We start from the raw sequence: 25,097 nt of genomic DNA, 5'->3' as shown, positions 1-25,097 counted from the left end.
ACAATCAGTAGTAATAACTCCCAAAACAATAAACCAGGATGTTCGTGAGGAAAAATACTACTACCAGTAGTTCACTGCCATTGGAACTAAATCGCCCTGTATGTATGTTCCAAGTCTCACAATCCGTGAGGGTTTTTAACCCAGCAGTGCTGGAACCTTTCAGGCAGAGAATACTGAACAAGTTAAACCTGAAAGCGTTGCAGAAGAGGCATAAAACAGCGTCAAAATTAAAACTTTTTTTACGGAGAACAGATACATGTCAGCTACAATACTTAAGCCAAAATATTACTCCAGTTTAAATAATCGTCCTAGCATACACATATTTCATCCAATATGATGAACATTAGAGAATAAGTTTATGACAAGTCTGTAACATACCTACACCTCAATCGTGAAAGTTATCGTGATACCAAACTCAAAACTTGAAAATTTAAGAGCAATGTTTTGTCAGTACAGCATGATCTTCCCGACAGCCTTCAGTCAAACGGTAAACAATCAGGCTGAGAAAGGTAGGCAGCGTTACTCTGCTAACGATATTGTGACTGCAGTCTTCTGTTGTAGACAGTGAGCGATCAGCCGTACAACATTCACACAATTAAACCTAAGCACTTTGGTAAGCCAAGAAATGCGTAAAAAGTATCGAAGTTTGCTACGCTCTCTGCAATGTTCTGTAGCTCCCTCAAGTTGTCCACAGCACTAATCACAGCCACGTTCGCGCGGTCCAGGCAGTCTTCCCAGAAACCTGTAAAACCCCGTCCGCCCGCTCTTCCCGTGTTTGGCTCTGCCCCCTAGGTGTCGGTAGCCGGCAGCTGTCGCTCCGCTGCACAGGCGTACGTTTACAGCATATGCTGCACTTTGTGCCTTTACGGAAGCTGGACAGCAACATAGGAGCTGCTCCGTCCCTCTAGTACGAGGTGTGTGAGAAAAGTACTGAGACTGGTGACACTGAGAGCGGTCTGGCAACGCTATGTGTTTCTAACAGTGTAGTTTTAAATGTAACTATCCCCACTACCTGTTACTTGTTTATCGTCCAGTTTAACTTCTCATTGACAATTGTGTCGGAAGTACAATATGTTTTTCATGGGTTATATTTCATACGTTGGAAAGTATGAAACGGTACTGAACGATAACCTCAAATGAATACTGTTAATTATAATGACTGCTAGAGTATGTTTATAGAAAATATCGTGACAAATAGAGGCAGAAAATATTGAAAAAGCGTAGAAACAAAGCTTATAGAGCTAGCTAAGAATATACTACAGCTCTCTACATATCACTTCCGTAGAGATAAGGAGGAGGAGAAGGAGATTCATTACACCACGCTCAAAGGAATTGAAAAAGCCGTTCTTCCGACGGTTACTATGTCAATGGAACTGAAAGAAATGTTGAGAAGTGCGTCTATACAACGGGTCAAGAGGAGGGAGGGGGAGGGGCGGGCACGCCCACTCTCTCTATCTGTCTGGGAAAGGAAAAAATACAGTGTACTCAGGTGTTGTTCTCTCAAGAAAGTGATTTAAAAGTCGGTATTGCACACGTTTTTAACAGGGTCGAAACTGTATCTTTTTATGTCTTACAAGTTGCCATTCGTCTTCGAAAATATTAAAAATACTTCATGCCCCCTTCCCCGGGTTGCCCACTCTCCCGACAAACTATTTTATGGGCGCCCTGAGGCCGTACTAACTGGTGCAATGGGAAGTACCTTTAACTACCGTCTACAAAGCAGATCACAGTGGTTTGTGAAGTTTGGATGACTCTATGATTACCTCAGTGTCCGGTAAACTAGCATGAAATTGTTGACATAGGTGTAAGTACAAAGAACCTTTTGTCGTGACAGACTGATCTGTAGCGTAGTCAAAGTTTTAGGTTACACTAGAATTGGTTGTGAGTTGGCGAAACCAACGAATGTGATAGCGAAAATGTGCCTGTGTTAAAAGACTGGTCTGTACCTGGGTTCTACTGTAAAATTTCAGCTTTTAGATGTTAAATAATAATTACGCCATTCGAAATGTGTTTGAAGTGCTTGTGTTTAAATATTGAATTTTAGATCGAATCTGACATATCCCCGCCTGTACCAGAGTACACAATATCCTTTCTCCCCTGAATGGAAACTGAACTATCCACGTAGAGCAGTGACACATTTTTCATTACATGTATACTGAGGTGACAAAGATCATGCGACATCTCCTAAAATCGGGTCTGACCTTCTCTTTCCCGGCATAATGCAGCAGCTCGACCTGGTATGGATTCAACAAGACGTTCGAATCCCATACAGAAATACTGAGTCATTCTGCTTCTATAGCCGGCACTAAATGCGAAAGTGTTGTCGATGCAGGATTTTGTGCACGAACTGATCTCTCGATTTAGTCCCATGAATGTTCGATGGGATCGGTGTTGTCAGATTGGCTGACCAAATCATTCACTTGAACTGTCCAGAATGTTCGTCTGACCAATCGCGAATAAATGTGGCCTATTGACACGACATACACTCCCGGAAATTGAAATAAGAACACCGTGAATTCATTGTCCCAGGAAGGGGAAACTTTATTGACACATTCCTGGGGTCAGATACATCACATGATCACACTGACAGAACCACAGGCACATAGACACAGGCAACAGAGCATGCACAATGTCGGCACTAGTACAGTGTATATCCACCTTTCGCAGCAATGCAGGCTGCTATTCTCCCATGGAGACGATCGTAGAGATGCTGGATGTAGTCCTGTGGAACGGCTTGCCATGCCATTTCCACCTGGCGCCTCAGTTGGACCAGCGTTCGTGCTGGACGTGCAGACCGCGTGAGACGACGCTTCATCCAGTCCCAAACATGCTCAATGGGGGACACATTCGGAGATCTTGCTGGCCAGGGTAGTTGACTTACACCTTCTAGAGCACGTTGGGTGGCACGGGATACATGCGGACGTGCATTGTCCTGTTGGAACAGCAAGTTCCCTTGCCGGTCTAGGAATGGTAGAACGATGGGTTCGATGACGGTTTGGATGTACCGTGCACTATTCAGTGTCCCCTCGACGATCACCAGTGGTGTACGGCCAGTGTAGGAGATCGCTCCCCACACCATGATGCCGGGTGCTGGCCCTGTGTGCCTCGGTCGTATGCAGTCCTGATTGTGGCGCTCACCTGCACGGCGCCAAACACGCATACGACCATCATTGGCACCAAGGCAGAAGCGACTCTCATCGCTGAAGACGACACGTCTCCATTCGTCCCTCCATTCACGCCTGTCGCGACACCACTGGAGGCGGGCTGCACGATGTTGGGGCGTGAGCGGAAGACGGTCTAACGGTGTGCGGGACCGTAGCCCAGCTTCATGGAGACGGTTGCGAATGGTCCTCGCCGATACCCCAGGAGCAACAGTGTCCCTAATTTGCTGGGAAGTGGCGGTGCGGTCCCCTACGGCACTGCGTAGGATCCTACGGTCTTGGCGTGCATCCGTGCGTCGCTGAGGTCCGGTCCCAGGTCGACTGGCACGTGCACCTTCCGCCAACCACTGGCGACAACATCGATGTACTGTGGAGACCTCACGCCCCACGTGTTGAGCAATTCGGCGGTACGTCCACCCGGCCTCCCGCATGCCCACTATACGCCCTCGCTCAAAGTCCGTCAACTGCACATACGGTTCACGTCCACGCTGTCGCGGCATGCTACCAGTGTTAAAGACTGCGATGGAGCTCCGTATGCCACGGCAAACTGGCTGACACTGACGGCGGCGGTGCACAAATGCTGCGCAGCTAGCGCCATTCGACGGCCAACACCGCGGTTCCTGGTGTGTCCGCTGTGCCGTGCGTGTGATCATTGCTTGTACAGCCCTCTCGCAGTGTCCGGAGCAAGCATGGTGGGTCTGACACACCGGTGTCAATGTGTTCTTTTTTCCATTTCCAGGAGTGTGTTATCATCCATACAAAATCCATCGTTGTCTGGGAACGTGAAGTCCATGAATGCCCCCAGTAGCCGAACATAACCATTTCCAGTTAATGATCACTTCAGTTGGACCAGAGGACCCAGTCTATTCCATTTAAACACAACCCACATCATTATGGACAACTTGGATCCATAGCTTCGTGCGTTCTGCGCCATACTGGAATCCTACCATCACCTCTTACCAAAAGAAATCGAGAACCATCTGACCAGGCTACGGTTTTCCAGTCATCTAGGGTCCAACTGATATGGTCAAGAGCACAGGAGAGGCGCTGCAGACGCTGTCGTGATTTTAGCAAAGGCAATCGCGTCGAACATCTGCTGTCACAGCCTGTTGACGCCAAATTTCGCTGCTGTGTCCCAGCGGATACGTACGCCATACGTCCCGCATTAATTTTTTGCGTTTATTCCATGCAGTGTTGCTTGTCTGTTAGTACTGACATCTCTACAGAAACGCCGCTGCTCTCAGTCGTTAAGTGAAGACCATCGGCCACTGCATTGCAAGGTGAGGGGTAATGCCTGAAATTTGGTTATCTGGGCACACGCTGAACACTGTGGATCTCGGAATATTGAATTCCCTGTCGATTCCCAAATGGAATGTCCCATGCGTCTAGCTGAATTAACTATTCCGTGCTCAGAGACCGTTAATTCCCATCATGCGGCCGTAATCATTTCGGAAAGCTGATCACATGAATCACCTGAGTACAAATGACAACTCCCCCAATGCACTACGCTTTTATACCTTGTGTTTGCTATACTACCGTCATCTGTATATGCGCATATCGTTATCCCGTGACTGTTGTCACCTCATTGATATCACGGTATACTGGGCTTTTTCCTTTCGTTTCGTAATTTCAGTGTTGCGATGGTATTTTATCGATATATAAAGTAATTAGTTGGAGCTATCACTAAACATTTGATCTTTGCTTTTTTTCTGTGACGTCAGTGACATTGTCCTTGGCTTCTTTCGAGAAGCGAATAGTTTGGCGCCTATCCAAATACTTCAGCTTCGAAAATGCAAAATGGTTCAAATGGCTCTGAGCACTATGGGACTCAACTTCTGAGGTCATCAGCCCACTAGAACTTAGAACTACTTAAACCTAACTAATCTAAGGACATCACACACATCCATGCCCGAGGCTGGATTCGAACCTGCTACCGTAGCCGTCGCGCGGTTCCAGACTGCAGCGCCTAGAACCGCTCGGCCACCTCGAACGGCTCGAAAATACAGCGAGTAGTGTCTTAGAAAAGGAGCCAGCGAGTCCGTCTAGAGTTCCTGTACTGTCTGAAAGACGATAAGCAAATTCTAGATTGGTGTATGGCGATTAAATTCATCTTGAAAGAAAGAAGGTGTGGGATGTGCCAGTCAGCAATGCAGCTGGTACCGAAGAAGGGTTTGAGTGGTGGATTAATATCGAAGTATCGGGCAAAAGGGAATGAAGGGCACGAGAAAACATGTTCGGTTAGAAAAGGTTCCTGGTTTGCAGTTAGTAAACGACCGATAAGTAGCATTTTCCGATTTACGCACTTTTGGCTGCTGATATAGCAACGAATCCATTTCTATGAGCCACAACTTGGAAATCGATCTGTTGTTGACTGGGAAGAACATTGTTTGTATTACTGCGTGTTTAGAAATAAACTGAAAAACGTGTGGGAAAGAATTAATTGTGGAAACTTTTTAAGTCTCTATTTGACAAGAAAAAGCTTGAGAGGGGCAATAACGCACCAGAATGAGGGTGTTCGGCAGTACTGAGAGAGGCTCTAAGAAATACCGTTTCATTTGGTTCAAGATAAATCTAGTGTGGTAATTAAACAAACTACACACAAAATAAAAAAGTTTTGCATCACTTCGAGACTTTCGGAACCTGTGCAGAAAATTGGAATAGAGATCGACGTAAACATCATTTCCAACATTTTTATTGCTCATGAAAACCACACATTGCATGTTGTACCACCATACAACGAGACCTTCAGAGGTGGTGGTCCAGATTGCTGTACACACCGGTACCTCTACTACCCAGTAGCACATCCTCTTGCATTGATGCATGCCTGTATTCGTCGTGGCATACTATCCACAAGTTCATCAAGGCACTGTTGGTCCAGTTTGCCCCACTCCTCCACGGCGATATGGCGTGGATTCCTTAGAGTGGTTGGTGGGTCACGTCGTCCATAAACAGCACTTTTAAATTTGTCCCAGGCACGCCCGATAGGGTTCATGTCTGGAGAACATGCTGACCCCTGTAGCCCAGCGATGTCGTGATCCAGAAGGAAGTCAATTACAAGATGCGCACGATGGGGGTGCGAATTGTCGTCCATGAAGACAAATGCCTGGCCAATATGCTGCCGATATGGTTTCACTATCGGTCGGAGGATGGCATTCACGTATCTTACAGCCGTTACGCCGCCATCCATGACCACCAGCGGCGTACGTCGGCCCCACCTTGCTACACTCGCTGGACGGTGTGTCTAAGGCAGTCAGCCTGACCGGGTTGCCTCCAAACACATCTCCGACGATTGTCTGGTTGTAGGCATATGCGACACTCATCGGTGAAGAGAACTCGGTGAAGAGAACGTGATGCTAATGCTGAGCGATCCAATAAGCATGTTGTTGGGCCCATCTGTACCGCGCTGCATGGTACCGTGGTTGCAAAGATGGACCTCGTTATGGACATCGGGAGTGAAGTTGCGCGTAATGAAGCCTATTACGCACAGTTTGAGTCGTAATATGACGTCCTGTGGCTGCACGAAAAGCATTATTCAACATGATGGCGTTGCTGTCAGGGTTATTCCGAGCCATAATCCGTAGCTAGCGGTCATCCATAGCAGTAGTAGCCCTTGGAGGGCCTGAGCAAGGCATGTCATCGACAGTTACTGACTCTATGTATCTCCTCCATATCTGAACAACATCGCTTTGGTTCACTCCGAGACTCCCGGACACTTCGCTTGTTGAGAGCCCTTCCTGGCACAAAGTAACAATGCGGACGCGATCGAACCGCGGTATTGACCGTCTAGGTGCAGTTGAACTACAGACAATACGAGCCGTGTACCTCCTTCCTGGTGAAATGACTGAAACTCATCGGCTGTCGGAACCCCTCCGTCTAGCACACGCTGCTCATGCATGATTGTTTACATCTTTTGGTGGGTGTAGTCACCTCTCTGAACATTCAATGGGACAGTGTCTGTGATACAATATCCACATTCAACGTCTATCTTCAGGAGTTCTGGGAACAGGGGTGATGCAAAACTTTTTTGATGTGTGTATTTTGCCTAGAACGACAATAGAATCTGATTCCTTCAGTGTCTAAAAAATGAAAGATTCAAGCACCTTTCGGTAAAACATAGCCTTTATGTCAATGCTCCAAAAACTGGGGCACACACAAACACCACTGAAGAATCGTGGTCTGCGATTAAGATCATTACAAGGAACAAGACAGTGCTCGGAACTGTTTGACTCTTATTTATTTGATTATATATGGAGAAGCTAAAGTAAAGACGTAAGAAACTTATTTATGTATGTCATGAGTTGTGCAGCTCGTTTGTACGATGGCTACTCGTAAACGATTACATTTGCGGGTGTACCGTTAATGAAATACATAAATAAGTATTTGTCAGCTTATAATTTGCTTCACACAAACGACAATTTTTCCCATGTATTTGTGTCACAGACGCACCTTCTCATAGCAGGCCCCGTTTTTTGTATTGCATTTGTATTCTCTCCTGTATTCCATCTCTTGCAAGTCATTTGTTGAGTATGGTGAGGGTTTTGGATCCATCCTGCCAATACGAACTGAAACAATCATAGAGTGAAACTACCCCTTCAAGTTCTTTGTTTCTGATGATTCTATCGCTATTGCTTTGCTTAAGTACGCCACAACAGGGTAGGTACAGCCAGTACCTTTCCCACTTAGCAAGATCCTCATCTCCTATTTACCATTTTTACTTTGCCAATTACGAATTCATTTGTTGTCATTATCTAGTTTCCTCCAACCATTTTATTATATCCAAAAATGTTTCAGTTCACTCTTTTTTCGATTGATTCCCGTTGACAGCCGATTTATTTCCAACACTAGTCACATGATGGCGAATCTTATACGATACTTAACTGTCTCTCGAAAATTATGTTTTATCGTTTGTGGCCTGCAATCCGAATACCATGTCGTTCCTTTTTTCTGGTATTCCCACTATTTCCATTGCTGCCTTAACTACATTCTTTGTATGTATCACTCATTTTATAACGGCACTTATCGTAGCTTCTCCCTTGTTTAGCAAACGCAGTGGTCTACTACCAATGTGAGAAGACGACTCTTAATCTATGATGTGAGTCGTGCAATCCGAACCCAGTGGTCCTCTTTCCTTTCTGTTTTTTCGCTGCGTGTGACGTCCTGATATTGCGCAACCGAGCTTTCTCAGTGGTTGAACGAATTCTAAGTTTTGGAACTATATGTCGTTGTCAACATTCGCTCCGTATTTAAGACAGTTTTTCTTATGAATTAACAGAAGTGCATGGTAAATGGAAAAATATTGTCTTGCGAGACAGAAAAAACTTTGCTGATTATTTCGGTGCGTAATACATGATGTATATATATTATATACCGCTTCTAAATTATCAGAAATGCAGTGAGGGAGGGTCTTGAATATGAAACCTTTACCCAATATTCAGTGTGCACATTCAGATGAGTCACTTTTGGTTAAATTAAAAATGCTATGTACCTGAAACTTTTACTGTTCTATATTCTTGAAAGTATTACACTTCTTTTAAACCGATATAACATTAACTGTGCGCTGATGTGTCGAAAACTAACTTTGAATGAAAACAGGCCTTAATGGAGTCCAATAAATAATAGTAAAAAATTGCTGCTGATCAATATACACGTCCGTAGTCGTTAAGTCTCCGAGTCCGAGTAAAGTCACAGTCGTTGCATATGTTCATTACAAGATTCTTCCCCAAGGAGAAGCACTACGGTCACTGAACGACTAGCGCACTCTCGCAATCAGAAAAAAATTTTGTTGTACATTATTGCGTGAACCGTTCGTTAGATACGAATTTGCGAGGCTGGGTCCAATGATAACTTAATCCAAGTAACGGCGCTTCGGCTGTCATATAAACGTAGGAGAAACGTAAACAATGACTGGCAGCGTAATGGCGAGATTTACGCGAAACAGCTCGTTGCTACGTCAAGATACGAACAGCTCCGTCGGCCCACTGTGACCACGGGCTGTACAGTCCAACCAGGGAATCTAGGGCACGCTTCCGTCTCTGAATTGGCAACCATAAACTTGCATCATATTGTAGTTTAATTTTTCTGTAGAAATAACTTCGATAAACTGAGAGAACACTGTGCAGTTACACAAAATGAGTAGATAATTGTGGCTGAAGTTTTAGTATTTGTCTTGCAATTGCGAAATGAATTTCGCATACTTGAAACGTATGACTTGTTTCAGCGTTATAAAGTAGAGGCACAAGTGGAAAAACGTCTAACATTTGCGAAATATTGTTCACTTTTTGTTTACTGGAGGGCTGAAGGCAGTTTGAAACATTCGTGTCATATGGGGCGAGTGCCATCTGACAAATCACGTCAGAAAACGATTATCCGATTTCAAGAAAGATCGCTCTAACATGAATGATTTTTCACGTTCAAGAAGTCTCGATAATTGGGATATGTGATGAAGTGCGACGATTTAACTTTCGTGCGGCTTTTGCATTCGATAGGCGACGGTCAGAAGTCGAGTGAAGGAGTACTGCGCGCTTTAATTCACAGCACAAAGGAATTATTACGGCATTTTTGTTTGAATTTCATCAGTACCTTCATTAGATTCAAGCAACAGTGTTCTACTTATTAATACTCACTGCTGGTAGTCGTACTAAGACAATCTACACCACCGGAAAAAATAGTGCACGCTCTTAGAGGTTCCCAATATAATCAGGATTTATTGTTGCAACATCGAATATGGAGCTCATGAAATGATTACATTTACAGGTCAACAGCACAGACGGTTCTGAGGTACCAGTTATCGACCCACGCGGAGATATCCATATTAATACTTAGTGTAGTCTCCACAGTCGGCAATGCAGGCACTGACTCTGGCTGGTGGTTGATGAGTCGCGCAAGTCACTTCTCGTCCCACCGTAATCGGTATGTGCTCGATTGGAGACAAGTCCGGAGATTTTGCTGGCCGTGGAAGTTGCTGCACGTCCTGCGGGAGTGTGTGGGCGAGCAATATCCTGTTGTAACAACGCACCACCTTCGTGTTGCAAGAACGGCAAAGGAACGGGTCTAACATGCTGTACGTACCGAGCGCTGATATCGTTCCCTCCAGAAACACCAAAGATAAACAAGAATTGTAGCTCATCGAGACCATAAAGCGTGAGGTGGGCAGTGCGTCTTGGGCGAATGCCCTCCGCGAAACAATCTCCACCAGGTCAAAGCCGAAAGCGCAAACAACCATCACTACCGCGCAGGTAGCTGAAGACCATGGCGCGCTTTTACATCTTCCAAGCGATCCTCTGCCGGCACCAGTCGACCCGTGCACGTCGATGCTGCGGCACTAGTCGAAGATGGGCTACAGGTGCGCGTGCTCATAGTCCCACTACTAATAATCGGTTCGCAACAGTTCGTGTTGACACGTGTGGGCTCACAACACCGCTTATCTGTACTGCGGTAGCTGTACGATCTGCCACGACGATTCTGGCGGGCGTCTGTGCTGCGCGGACATCCAGAAGCTCGTCCACAGGTGTGAGTGAGAATGCTCACGTGACCACTGACACCAGCATCGTTCCACAACTGACAGAGCACATCTAACTTATGTGGCAATTCTCCGAAAGAACCATCCCACGATTTAGAAGACCACAATTTGACTTTTCAGAATCGCGCTGTTGGCAGTAAGAAGCACGAATGCGTCTGCGTGGAATGGTTGCCTTCTTGCTTGACACGTTTGCACCACACTGAGCCTTTCGGCTGTGAGTATTCCCTATGAAAGGGTAGACGCGGAAAGCACTCTGCTAGCTATGCAACTACGCTATCTGTTGGCGGGTAATGTTGAAAGCATTATCAGCACATCTACTGTACCTTAGGTGGCATATGCCACTACTGTATCAAAATTTACGACATTTTTCCAGGTGTTCTGATTTTTTTTCCTGTTTTCCAATAAGAGTACACAGTCTTCAGTGTCCACTTCTCAACAATGGATCCTAAGAATGCAGGTAGGTGTATTGAGTCAAGTACGTTGTACTCAGTTGAGCACACACACACACACACACACACACACACACACATACACAGAATCGTTTTAAATATATCCACGTAAAGACGTAAGGATACCCTTTTATGTTTACTACATTTGCTGATGTTGTCATACAGCAGGAAGATATGCTTGCTGGTGCATGTCATTCTAACTATGCTTGTCAGAATAGCAACCCGTAAAAAGTTCCGAAATCGACTGTAAGTAAACAAGCATAGCTGAATGGAAAATTAGAATGATAATAACTTTTTTAGTCCAAAACAACACAATCTCAAGCGCCTCATCTCTCAGACTTTTCTTTCAAATTCGTCAGTGACCACTGGTTGCTTATCAAATATTTTTGTTCATACTTGAACATTAACGCTAAGACATTAACAATATTGTTATGCACAAAATAATAAGTTCTACCCCGCCTTAGATGTTCTGTATGAGGAGGGATGGGATCCATGGCGGTCTGTGTTTGACCGTCAGCCTTCTGAAGCCGAGGGAGTTTGCCATCGCTGCCTCTGCTGTTTATTGTTTGGATGTGTAAGTTGGCAACTCTGCGGCAAGTGCCGAGCGACTGGCCGATGTTATATAAGGGCCGTAGCAGTGCGGAGAGAAGGATGGAGAGAGAAGTAGGCGGGGGTGGAGCCGGATGCTCTCAGATTGCGCTTCGTCGACCCGGCACTACCAACTTTTCGGTGTTAAGAAGTTCAAGAGGTCCGAGCGTTCAAGAACCCGTCTCGGCCGACGGAAGAGAGATGCTGATGATTGTTTTCGCCAGCCGTCGGCCTGCGAGCCTTGCAGTGGCAACCGGGTGGAAACTTCTTCCCGCCGCAAGAGCACTTATAAGCACCGGTGTACCGCAATGAGATGCTGAGGTGCTTCGCTCCTACACGCTTTACGGCCACTTTCTTTTGTGTACATTTCAAGCAGTAATGTAGCAGAAGCACTGCCTGCGACATTAAGTAAATAGAGAGCATTGAGAAATGCTTAAACTGCTCTATCCCATTCACTTCTCTTTGTTCCTTACAAGATTTAAGTCGAGTGGACGAATTATTTTTAAATTTGAAACATCATGTAACTGTAGTTAGAGTAATGGGTACTAGACAGAGGCAGACATTTGAAATTTTCTTGGGGAATGAAATGTGAAATACAATTGTTCAGTTTAAGCGGTTCTGGATACAGTTATCAGATAATTTAAGGTTTTCTTTCTCAGTACCGATACAGTTAACGATATACGATAATAAGGTTTAAATACATGCAACTTATTTAACGATATTACGACACCTTGAAGTTTTTTTTATTAACGCATAAAACAATATCTTATACCATATTATATTTTATTAGCCTATATGCTATTGCTTTATTCCATTTAATTTCGCGGCTGATATTCACCAATGATTTGCTTCGACATGCAAGCCAGGACACAATGACGCCTAAAATTTTGAGAGCAGAGAGGCAGTACTCACGGATTATTTTACTAGGTTTCCCTACACAAATAGCTGGGCAACCAGTTATAGAAACAGAAGCGTCTTTTAGGTTGGAGTGTTGATCATCGTAAATGCTGCTTCATGTGTTCCGACATTTCTTTTTCGCCTCTTTTGTATTGCAGAAACGCTCTGCTTCTACGACTCTTTTCGTTGTACAGAGCACAAAAAAGCCAAAGCCAAATCCGCTGAGCATGCAGACATAAGATTCACAGCGATACAGAGGATAGGAAGTTGCTGTACCTAGATCACCGAACGGTGAACATATGGACATCCAAATTCGGCGCATACAGACCTGTATCTTAACGAACGAAGCATTCCCCAACTGCCCACCTCGAAAGAGAGCTATGCAGAACACACTACTTCACAGAACCAGCACAAAGGCCACCTCAATTCCGAGATAAATCAACTGACGATGTTGTTCAGAAGGAAATTCAGTCCGTGACATTAGGACTGCCGCGTCTAGGAAACAGAGACGCGTTGCGTTCCAATCAAGCGAGGAGGTCTCACAGCGTGCATTGCATTATGCGGCACAACCACGGTTAAGATAAATACACTCCTGGAAATGGAAAAAAGAACACATTGACACCGGTGTGTCAGACCCACCATACTTGCTCCGGACACTGCGAGAGGGCTGTACAAGCAATGATCACACGCACGGCACAGCAGACACACCAGGAACCGCGGTGTTGGCCGTCGAATGGCGCTAGCTGCGCAGCATTTGTGCACCGCCGCCGTTAGTGTCAGCCAGTTTGCCGTGGCATACGGAGCTCCATCGCAGTCTTTAACACTGGTAGCATGCCGCTACAGCGTGGACGTGATTCGTATGTGCAGTTGACGGACTTTGTGTGAGGGCGTATAGTGGGCATGCGGGAGGCCGGGTGGACGTACCGCCGAATTGCTCAACACGTGGGGCGTGAGGTCTCCACAGTACATCGATGTTGTCGCCAGTGGTCGGCGGAAGGTGCACGTGCCCGTCGACCTGGGACCGGACCGCAGCGACGCACGGATGCACGCCAAGACCGTAGGATCCTACGCAGTGCCGTAGGGGACCGCACCGCCACTTCCCAGCAAATTAGGGACACTGTTGCTCCTGGGGTATCGGCGAGGACCATTCGCAACCGTCTCCATGAAGCTGGGCTACGGTCCCGCACACCGTTAGGCCGTCTTCCGCTCACGTCCCAACATCGTGCAGCCCGCCTCCAGTGGTGTCGCGACAGGCGTGAATGGAGGGACGAATGGAGACGTATCGTCTTCAGCGATGAGAGTCGCTTCTGCCTTGGTGCCAATGATGGTCGTATGCGTGTTTGGCGCCGTGCAGGTGAGCGCCACAATCAGGACTGCATACGACCGAGGCACACAGGGCCAACACCCGGCATCATGGTGTGGGGAGCGATCTCCTACACTGGCCGTACACCACTGGTGATCGTCGAGGGGACACTGAATAGTGCACGGTACATACAAACCGTCATCGAACTCATCGTTCTACCATTCCTAGACCGGCAAGGGAACTTGCTGTTCCAACAGGACAATGCACGTCCGCATGTATCCCGTGCCACCCAACGTGCTCTAGAAGGTGTAAGTCAACTACCCTGGCCAGCAAGATCTCCGGATCTGTCCCCCATTGAGCATGTTTGGGACTGGATGAAGCGTCGTCTCACGCGGTCTGCACGTCCAGCACGAACGCTGGTCCAACTGAGGCGCCAGGTGGAAATGGCATGGCAAGCCGTTCCACAGGACTACATCCAGCATCTCTACGATCGTCTCCATGGGAGAATAGCAGCCTGCATTGCTGCGAAAGGTGGATATACACTGTACTAGTGCCGACATTGTGCATGCTCTGTTGCCTGTGTCTATGTGCCTGTGGTTCTGTCAGTGTGATCATGTGATGTATCTGACCCCAGGAATGTGTCAATAAAGTTTCCCCTTCCTGGGACAATGAATTCACGGTGTTCTTATTTCAAATTCCAGGAGTGTATTCGTAGAGTCTTAATAAGGCAAAGAATTACACTTTTATTCCTGCCGCTGAGCAAAACTGAAGAAATGTAGCCATCTGTTAAAGCCCATCTCGCCCTTGTATTCCAGGGATTCACAGTATTCCTTACGAGGGTGGCAGTAATTATGTGCTGCTGTCTATAGCGGCTGCTGCCGATCACTGTGTTGAGCGTCAACGTCACCTTCAGTACAGAAATTTGGAAAAATCAGCTTTGGTCGAGCACAGTCTAAAGAATAAACACTGGATAATGTTCGAACAGAGGAAGAATCTCGCTTATCCTTAGAACTATCGGGTCCCTACGAATAGGGAAGCAGTGGAAGTTAGACTATATGACAGCAACTTTAACAGAGAGACTGGCTGTGCACTTAGAAACGTTCTTAAACGTGCGATTGACAAACAAATATGAGATCAGATATCTTCATGTACTTTACCACTTGATATGAGTAGTGGCGCTGCGATTAACGCTGGACAGCGGAAGCAAACGTAATCGAAGGACGCAGAGGACGTGACCTCAGCATTCACCGTCGTCAAAATGTCATAATGATGTAATACAGCAAATGAAATTGCGTCCTCTAGACATAAAAGTGAGATCCCCGTCAGTTTCACGACAATCCTGGTGACAGTCACCGAAACCTTAGGCGGCAAATTTACCGAGAACTTGTCCAAGCACGCCATCGCGGAATTCTCCGTGGCCACAGTTAGTTCCGTCATTTAGTATTTGAAACCAAGTTAACTGAAATGCGTCGATTTCCCGCAATGACGTGCTTTTCAGCAATGTCGCAGGCAGTAGTTGTGCATTTGAAGGTAGTCACGGGGTGCTCTGAAAACGACTTCACGGTGGACTGTCCTTCTCAACGTAGAGAAATAAATCGACATAGGTCCCGCCTATGTTACTTTTCATCGTTCTTGGTAACAGAGTAGTCTCCTAATGGCTCCGTCATCGCTTTATATCTGTATTATAGCCATAAGAGAGAAAACGGAAACACATCTGAGATGTCTACAAAAAAAATCTCCAGTTTTAAGATCAGAATATAACCACGAAAAGAGCAATGTGGGTAATCAAACATTTAAACATACATGAGAAATAAACATTAAAAATTAACACAATAACGGCAGACAGTGGAAAAAACTTTATAAAAAATTATGGTATGACCAAAACTTAATGGAAGAAGCTGAAATCTATGGCGGTTCTGAAGGGACAGATGTACTAACATTAGCAGATTTACAAGAAGCTTTAAAACAATGGAAAGCAGAAGGGCATTAACAGCGAGTTGTTAAAACATGGTACAAATCTCCTTAAACTAGAATTTTTACCACTTCTTAGTTTATGCTGCGAGGAAGAGAGAGTATCGTAAATATGTTCAAGAGCTATTATTTATTCTAATTTTAAGAAGAACGAAAAGACTGCAATAATTATAGGGGAATAATGCTTTAACATCTGGGTGCAATGTATATGCAAAAAAACCGGTTCAGTTTTAACTGACGGCCAGAAATCAGGAGGAAGAAGAACAGTTAATCTATTCACTTTGATTATACTAATAAATATGTTTGACAATGCGTTAGTTTGGAGGCGATATGAAAGTTATATTATCCTTGAACAATAAAGTTAGCCAAGGTCGCTAGCAGTGCTTTTTATTACTATGAACGGATTCGACAGCATTATGGAATCTTGCAACATTATTAATTGTATCAATAATGTTACAAGATACGACGATAACACGGTAGATCTGTTGAAACTGGCCATAGTAATAAAAAGAATTGCTAGCAATCTTGGCTACTTTGGTGCTTCAAGAATAATATAACGATAAATAACAGAAGAGAATTTGATGATGAGACACACATAGCCTTTGTCAACTGTGTCAAGGCTTTTGACAGATAACGTGTGACAAAATTCTGGTCTATATGACAAACAAATGGAATTCCACAACACTTGATAGGACCCTCAGAAGTTTATGCAGTGAAACTAAATTTGTAATAAAAACAAGAAACAAAACAACTAAGAATGACATCATTAGCAACCTAGGAACCATAAAAGGTTGCAGTCTCTCCCTAATTTTATTCAGTTTGTGTATAAATGCTGTGATTAAAAATTTGAATGAGGAAAAGGAAAAGTACAAAGGGATAAAACTAGATGAGGTTCGTTGCATAAAAATAATGCAGCTAAAGACCAGGCTATAACAGCAAAAAAGATTTACACAAAAATAATTTTGAAATTAAAATAAATTAGTTAAAATTATAATTTTAAAATGCCTATATAAATGACAAACGTAATGGCATAACGAGGAAAAGAACAGTTGCATGAAAAGCAGTGATATAAAACAAAAGAATGAAGTAAGTAAGTCATTTTAACTACCTGGGCAGCGACATGTCTTTTGATCGTGAGAAAGACACAAAGAATATGATTTCAAGGGTCTGCGGAACAATTAAAAGAACAATAAACGAAAAGACAAATAAGAAAAGCAACTAAAATTCTATAAATCACTAGCTTTTTCATCGCTAACTTCCGTGTCTGAGGTTTCTATACCAAACAAGGAAGACATAAATCGAAAAGCGGCCCTAGAAATGAAAACCGTCAGATCTGTTAAAGGATGTAACCAGAAATCGATTAAGGAAGGAAGAAATTGGAAATGAGCTTAAAATGTTTGCAATGACAGAAAAAGCTGACACATATAAGAGGAAATTGAAGGAACAAGGCAGATATCCCAATATATAGACTACCTAAAGGTTAAGATACCTAGGTCACCACAGGAAAAGACGGATTTAAGAAGCTGAAGCCGGAACAGGTTCCTCCAACCCAAACATCAATGTAGATGATGATGATCCCTAACACTTCTTCACTTTGTCTCTAATAAATTTCTGTCAAGAACTTCGTGACAGAAGACAGTTCTGAAATTGTTGCATGGAAAACGGCTGTTCAAGTAACGTAAAACACTATGTAGTACACAGTAAATAGATTAACATCTTCATTGTCGCCCCTTCCACAAGCAGGAAACGTATTCTGATTATTGCTCTCACTGTATAAAGTAACCACAGAATCCTATCCGAAATATCTTAGTGCTGTTTTCACAGGACGAACGAACATCTACCATTTTCTACAGCTATTTTTGTTTTCTGGTAAGCTACTTCAGAATTTTTCAGTTTAGTGTATCATGGTACTGACCGTTTATAACATTGGAATATTTAATTAATGAATTTGTAATAAAAAGTACGTTTCTACAACATACAGGGTGGAAATCTGTCATAATCTACTATGTATAATTCTGTTTTAGGTATGCAACTATGGATATGTCCGTTAGTTTTTGTCAAATAATGACTGTAAATTGACTTACGTAGTATTGTTCTTCATTTTTATTCTGTTTATAATCTATCTTTGTATTTTTATTGTTGATGATGCTATGATTAGTGATTATGCATACGGGCCTGAAGATGGTGTGTTGACTCACCGAAACTATTTGCAGTACAATAAAATAACATCAAAACGACTGTTTCAGGTGTTTTATTTTGTAAGTAAAAGAATAGCTGAAGTCCTGCAGGCCATCAGTCACAAGAATGAACATACAAAAACTAAAAAAACCGATGTTTCCCTCCCTTCTCCTTCCCTAACTCTTCCTCTCTCCCGTAGGCGTATTGCTTGTCTTGGCGAATACGATGTCTTGCCCATCGCGCCTGGAAGTTTGGACAGTGAATGAGATGCGACTTTGGCATGGCACTGTTCCTGAAGTACACATCTAAGATCCGTTACGACTTTACCATTACTGGGAGTAATGCAAAGTGGTGTTTTGAATGTGTTCATCTCGTATACGGGCCTATAAAAGGTATTGTCTAGGTTGCCCGGCCAGTGGGGCATCCAAGTTGAGTGCACCCACAACGCCGTGGATAGTGGGGGAGTCCAGCAGACGGTCCACCTTGCTAGCCTGTCGTCTCAGTAGCCCAAATAATTATGCACACTGCGTAGAACCTTCAGCAACAGAATGCACCAGTCCTTTGCTCTCAGGCTGCGTCACAATCAATTGAAGAAGCCTCTGCGGATATGTGCCTTCCTGTCTGTCTCTGCTGATCACCTCAATCCTATTGATCATGTACGATGTGCCAGTCAGCAAACCGTGCACGCGTCGGCCTCAGCTCCGACAAATCTCCATGACTTATGGACCGGTGACTGACGCTTTCGGTACGAAACGGAACTAGTCGAGTATGTTCATCCTTACTGCTCACGAATTCGTATTCGCTCCACAAGTGAAAGAAGGCAGCCCATGGTCTTACCAGCTGTTCTTTGCACCATCAAGTAAACAGTAGCCTGATTCTACAATGAAGAGAAGACATAGAGAAGATCAAACGAAGAAATGTGCGTTTCTTCACAGGGTGGTTTGGACAGCACGAGAGCATTACAGAGATGCTCAACAAACTCCAGTGTAAGACGTTGTAAGAGAAGTGCATCGCGGTGTGGTCTGTCATTGAAATTCTAGAAGCCTGCGTTGAGGGGAGAGTCGGACAACGTATTAATTCCTGCCATATGAGTCTCTCGAAAGATCACAAAGAGACACTTCGAGAAATTAGATCTAATACGGAGGTTTAACGACAGTCATTCTTCATATGCGCCATTTGCGAAAGGCACAGGGAAAGGTGACCAGACAGTGGCAATAAAAAAACCTTGTGCCACAAACAGTCACGTGGACTGCGGAGTATTGACGTCGATGCATATGAAACGACTCTAATGGCTGATATATAAGGGGGCGATCAAAAACTTTCCCTTCTAAGGCCGTACAATACAGAATCAGAATGCCAATCAGAAAAAATTACAGTTAGAATCGAGGTAATCATCCCACCGACGCACCCGGATGAAGAAGCCGATTGGTAAAACACTGCGTCCTGCTTCGTGCTGAATTCCGAAACTGCCTGCTGCACATCCTCGTCCGACAGGAATCGTAGTCCTTTCTTATGGGACCAGAGACGTGATAATCACATGGGGAAAGATCAGGAGTCTAGGGAGAGTGCTCCAGTATCTCCCAATTGCGTTGGCGGAACTTCTGCGTCATGACATTTGCGATATGGGGACGTGCATTATAATGAAGCAGAAGTACCCTTGGCGCACCCTTCCACAACGCTGGTTTCCGACAGAAGCACTGCTCCATGCACATTCTTCATTCTGAGATGGATGTCTACTGGCGTGTGCCCTTCGGCAACCAAGCACCCAAGAAAAGAATTATAACAATTCGTAGTTATTCAGAACTTTTTCTCTAATGTTAACGTATCACCAAATACACACCAAATGCTCCTCACAAGTGCAACTTTTCTGTGCGAAAATGTCGACGGGATGTAAGTGTGATTTGTAAAATGGCAATGGAAGCAGCTGAACGGAAAGTTTCAATCTACCTTTAAATGTTTGAGAAATTACAGAGTTAAGCAGTTATCGGATTGCTGCAGAACTAAGTATCACAGAAAAGACTGAATTTTTGGGAGACACGAGCAACAGATGCTGAAAATGCACAGCGGCGATTCGCTTGTAAAAGAAAACCGTTAATAGACAAAACTATGAACAGTTTGATTCAAATTTGTTACAAAATATGCTATTTGTATCGTTAAAATATTGGCTTGCTTCCCTTTTATCCAACCATATCCGATTATAAGTGCACATCAATGTGTTAGTTGTACATGTGTTTTTCTGTACATCGAATAGTGTTACAACAAACATATCTCAAACTTTACGAAGTGACGTTTTCTGCATGGCCATAACTGTGCCACAAAGGGGAATACGCCTGTTTGTATAGAATCACCGTTTTGCGTCGACGTGTTCACACTTCAGCATCTTACCTGCTGCCCAATGGAAAATAAAGTTGAAGGTATGTTGTTGTTGCGGTCTTCAGTCCTGAGACTGGTTTGATGCAGCTCTCCATGCTACTCTATCCTCTGAAAGCTTCTTTATCTTCCAGTACCTACTGCAGCCTACAGCCTTCTGAATCTGCTTAGTGTATTCATCTCTTGGTCTCCCTCTACGATTTTTACCCTCCACGCTGCCCTCAGGTACTAAATTGGTGATCCCTTGATGCCTCAGAACATGTCATACCAACCGATCCCTTCTTCTTGTCAAGTTGTGCCACAAACACCTCTTCTCCCCAATTCCATTCAATACCTCATCATAAGTTATGTGATCTACCCATCTAACCTTCAGCATTCTTCTGTAGCACCACATGTCGAAAGCTTCTATTCTCTTCTTGTCTAAACTATTTATCGTCCATGTTTCACTTCCATACATGGCTACACTCCATACAAATACTTTCAGAAACGACTTCCTGACACTTAAATCAATACTCGATGTTAACAAATTTCTCTTCTTCAGAAACGCTTTCCTTGCCATTGCCAGTCTACATTTTATATCCTCTCTACTTCGACCATCATCAGTTGCAGGTACTAACCAGCCTAACAACGTACTACTCCGAATAACCATAGTTATTAGTCTGCAAATGAAGTAAATACTAATATAATGTTATGTAGTAAAACCAGGATTGGTGCTATCGTGGGTTAACGATATATTTATTGTGATGGACCTATTTCCATTAAATTGCCATCTTCAGACCACCTGCAAAAGCTACATAATTTTATTTTTTATTTTATTATAAGTTGATTGATCGTATTTTCGGATATACAAATTGGGTACCGGTACTTACGCCCATGTATCATCAGTGGTCGCTGTTACTGTGTATTGTATTACGACGTGGTGTAGAGTTAGGACTTTTATGCTATAAGCTGTTTGTGGTTTTCTTCTGTTGTTAACAATTCTTTTTGTAATTTTTACGACTTCACGTTTTCTCGTCAGTTTTGACAGATCGATAGTTGTGATAGTTGTCCAAAGATGCTATATGATTACAACTGCTTTGGTGTGTTGATGTTCTCTTTTTGGACTGTGTGTTTATATATAACATCAACACAACACAGCAACTGTAATTGCGTAACATCTTTCGACAACTATCAATTGTCAAATCAGACGATAAAACGTCAAATTGTAAAAAATTCAAAAAAGAAAGATTAACGGCGTGAGCAGACCATATAGTACCTTATAGGACATGAGGCCTAAATCTCCAGCACGTTGTAATACAATAGCGAATGAAACCGACCACTGATGATATATGTATGTAAGCAACGGTATTAAATTTGTGTATCCGAACATACGATTAAACAAGATCACAATCAAATAAAATGTAATATGGAACATTCGCAATAGTCTGAAGATGGTAATCTAGATGAAATGGGCCCATCACAATCGTTAAATTACTATAGCAGTAATCTGGAATTTATTACATAATGTCTCAAGACATCTTCGACGCTGTGTGCCAAATGGATCGTAAGTTATGTAATGTTTTTCAGTAAACCGTCATCGGTAACTAATAGAAATATCTGCACTTATACCCGTTACACTCTAGAATAATATATTATATCCAAGATTGCTTATAAATTACAATATTCACATTACTCGTTTCAGCCTTGTTAAACAATCTTCAGATGTGAGTGATCCGTTAACAGTTCCGTCCAGAGATGTAATAATTCCATTTAAGCGCTGGAATGTTCTATGCGAGGTGCAGGAGGAGTGCGTTGCCTTAGGTTGAAACTTCCCGTTTCGTGAAGGAAATGTAGAAACAGAGACAAAATACATGAAAAATGAAATGCAATAAAAGTAATTAATTTTTCATCAGGAATAGTGCAGTTTGAAGTACAATATTTTACTGAAAAAGTTTAAGATTTTGAAAACCGTCTTTCTGATATACACACTACAAGTGTGCGAAACGTTTCTTTTAAACTACGCCTGCTGAGAAGATGCTGGCACCACTGTGGTCCGAGATCACTACAGCTACTCCTGCAGTCATTTTTCACTACCAGTTGCTATGTCCATCTACTATGTCCCTCCTCCTCTCCAAACGCAACGAAGTGCACTATAGGGGGCAACTGCCTTAATCCGTATTTATACTCAACTACCAAAATACCCGGCGTCGTGGATTTACATATTATTCAGTCCTTAAAGATATGTGAAAATTATTTTTGCATCTGGAATTCCAGAAGATTCCGCAGAATTATGTACGTGCCTAGAAAATATATCGTTCTGCAGTGTTGTATTCAACTACTCTTGGCTTTGAGTGGCATCGGGTCTATCAGCAATCACCCGAGGAAGATTAATAGCAGTGGATCCATACTAAAGCTTCTATTAACCGAAGGTAACTAGCAGCGCCACTAATTACTCTGGTAAGGCGGAGGGCATTGAGTCACATGGGGCCCATTACAATATGGTAACTACTGGCACCACAGAGCCACCAGCTGTGTGGCCCGGCTACTGTCATAGCTATTTCAAAATGGTAACGAGGCATTGCACTAGACGGAGCTAATTACCCATGGGTGACTGGGGGTGCCACTATCTGCCCGATGGGTTATTCGGTCTTCTGACTGATTTGATGCAGCCCCTCCATAGATTCCTCTCCTGTGCCAACCTCTTCATCTCAGAGTATCACTTGCAAACTACGTCCTCAATCATTTGCTGGATGTATTCCAGACTCCCTCTACAGCAGTACCGTGGACGCTATCCATGTCTTAACAGATTTCCTACCATCTTGTCCCGTCTTATTGTCAGCGTTTCCCATATAATCGTTTCCTCGCCGATTGTCCAGAGCACCTCCTCATTCCTCACGTTATCAATCCACCTAGTTTTCAAAATTATTCGACAGCACATGCTACAGCATTTTACATTGTAGAACGATTTTTCCACGTCGGCGAATCCTATGAGAGTGTCTAGATTTATCTTTCTACAACTAAATATATACTCCGCTAGCCACCAAGTGGTGTGTGGTGGAGGGCACAATTCGCGCTGAAGTCATATTTCCCCCCCTCTGTTCCACTCGTGGATCGCGCGAGGGAAAAACGACTATCTGAACACCTCAGTACGAGCTCTAATTCCCCTTACCTTTGAATGGTGATCGTTGCGTGATTTGAAAGTTGGTGGTAATATATGCTCTGCAACCTCGACGAAGATCGGATTTCGGAATTTAGTGAGCAGCCCCTTCCGTTTAGCGCGCCGTCTATCTGCAAGTGTGTCCCACATCAAACATTCTATGAGATTTGCAACGCTCTTGCGATGGTTAAATGTACCAGTCACGAATCTTGCCGCTCTTTTCCTTTGTTGACGGACTACATCGCTTCAGGATTATACCAATAAACCGCAATCTAGAGTTCGCCTTACCCGTTACTTGTGGAATCTGATGATTCCATTCGAGATCATTTCGAATGGTCACGCCCAGATACTTGGCAGAAGCTACCGCTTCCAACGACTGGGCATTTATTTTGTACTCGTACATTAATGGGGATTTTCGCTTTGTTATACGTAGTAGGTTACATTTACTAATATTGAGAGATAACTGACAGTCATTACACCATGCATTTATTTTCTGTAAATCGTCATTGATTCGTTCACAACTTTCGTGTGATACTACTTTCCTGTAGACTACACCATCATCGGCAAACAGTCTAATGCCGCTGTAAATACCATCAACCAGATCGTTTATATAAATCGTAGAAAGCAGCGGACCTATTACGCTGCGCTGGGGCACGCCAGAAGATACGCTTCTTTCTATTGAAGTCACCCCATTCAGAATGACATACTGCTCTCTGTCTGTTCTAAAACTTTCTATCCAACCGCATATGTCATCGGACACACCGTAAGCGCACAGTTTTCGGAGCAAGCGTCAGCGCGGAACTGAGTCGAACGCCTTTCGAAAGTCGAGAAATGTGGCATCAACCTGGGAGTTGGTATCTAGAGCCTGTTGTATATCATGCACAAAGAGGGCCAGCTGTGTCTCGCACGACCGCTATTTTCTAAAAGCGTGCTGATTTCTGCAGATGAGCTTCTCAGAGTCTGGAAAGGTCATTATGTCTGTGTTGCTTCCATTATCGATCGTAGCTGGTGCCCTAACCTTTCCTAAAGCCAAACTGATCGTCATTTATCACATCCTCTGTCTTCTTTTAGATTCTTCTGTATATTATGCTTGTCACTATCTTGGTGACATGAGCTATTACGCAAATTGTGCGAGAATTCTCGCACATTTCGGGTCTTGTAGTCTTCGGAATTGTGTGGATGATGGTATATCGCTAGATTCATACATTCTGCACACCAACGTGTATAGTCGCTTTAGCGCCACATCCCCAGATGATTTTACACACTGTAAATCTCTTTTAAATTCTGAGTCTAATACTGGATCTTCTATAAACTCCTGTTTCTTCTTCTATTACGTCATCAGATAAGTCTCACAGCAGCCTTCAGTGTATTATTTCCACCTATTCGCTCTCCTCTGCATTTAACAGTGGAATTCCCCTTGCACTCCTGATGCTATAGCCCTTGTTTATAATTTCACCAAAGGCTGTTTCGGCTTTTCTATATCCTGAGTCAGTCCTTCCGACAATCATATCTTTTCCGATTTCTT

The sequence above is a fragment of the Schistocerca cancellata genome, chromosome 3 (assembly GCF_023864275.1).
Source record: "Schistocerca cancellata isolate TAMUIC-IGC-003103 chromosome 3, iqSchCanc2.1, whole genome shotgun sequence".
In the NCBI taxonomy this organism is placed as follows: Eukaryota; Metazoa; Arthropoda; class Insecta; order Orthoptera; family Acrididae; genus Schistocerca; species Schistocerca cancellata.
This window is presented reverse-complemented; position numbering follows the sequence as displayed.